The sequence below is a fragment of the Gossypium arboreum genome, chromosome 10, assembly GCF_025698485.1.
Source record: "Gossypium arboreum isolate Shixiya-1 chromosome 10, ASM2569848v2, whole genome shotgun sequence".
Lineage (NCBI taxonomy): Eukaryota > Viridiplantae > Streptophyta > Magnoliopsida > Malvales > Malvaceae > Gossypium > Gossypium arboreum.
Genome location: NC_069079.1, coordinates 10,323,771 through 10,325,055, shown reverse-complemented (window position 1 = coordinate 10,325,055; position 1,285 = coordinate 10,323,771).

Genomic DNA, 1,285 nt, shown 5'->3' with positions numbered 1-1,285 from the left:
GTTTAAAGTTTATTCAAAGGAATTATACTTTTGAGCAAGATCGTTGATTCAAAGGAAGTATCACTTATTTCTTTTCTTCTGTGATATTATTGGTTTTATATTTTTCTTGATGAAAATTTTCAAAGTATTTGGAGGGTAGGTGAGTGGTGAGTGACTTGGTTAATTGTTGAATGGGGTGGGTTCAAACCTTTCTTATGGTTATTTTGTTTTTCTATTCATCTTTAGAGTCTATAAGATTTATAATATTCTTGACTCAAATTATAGTAAACCTCTGGTGGCTGAGAAGTTAAGAAAAGGTGAGAGGATAGCAAATCCTAGGTGGTTCTTGCTTTTTTTTTCTTCCAGCGAAAGAATAACCTGAATGGGAGGAGTTTTTTGGAAAAATTTTCAAAATCGAGAAAAAATTAGAAGAGAAATTAAAAAGGAATAATGCTAATATCGCATTATGAAATAAAGAGGCAGAGAGTAAAGAACAAAAAAAAATGAAAAGCAAAAAGGTGTCTACAATGATTCTTCAAAGTCTCTATTTATAGATATAAGAAATATAAATAATATAAAACTCTACTTCTAATGAACATTATATCCCTAATGCTTATCAAACTTATCTTGATCATGATGAATATCCACCTAATAATAAAATATTCATAACAAAAAAAAGTCTTTGAAATAAAAAATTTTCATATAAAAAATTAATTGCAGCAAGGAAAAATCAAGATTCTCGCAACTAATTTTTCCACATCCAATCTCATAAAATATTAGAGTTTTGATTCTTGAGACAAAATGTTGAGAATTGTAACGCCCCAAATTTTCTAAAGTTTGAATTGTTAAATTATATCAAGTGATTTAATTTGTTTTGATGGTTAAGTGCCTTTATTGTCTATGTTAGATCTTGAGTTTGATTCTTTTGTTTTTTTTGGAATTTTTTATTAATTTTGAGTAATGTCAAACTTGGGTCATAGGGCTTATCTTTTAATTTCGTTAATTGCTAATAAAAATGAGCATGTTGGTTCAGTGGTAAGGCTTTAGGTTATTTTTATGTTTCATGTTTGAATCTCATTGTTGCCAAATCGAAGTAATTTTTGTTCTTTCTTACTATGTTGACCAAGAGATTTTTTTATATTATTCTCCTAATTTTTTTCTCCACGTTTTCCATCCAATACCCTCACTCTCTCTTCACGTTTTCCCCCCTCTCCTTTTGCTTTCTTCGTTTCTCTTCTCTTTTGTTTGTTCTTCTGCTTTCCTTCTTCGTTCTTTCAATCTTCCTTTCTGCCATTGTTGTTGGTTT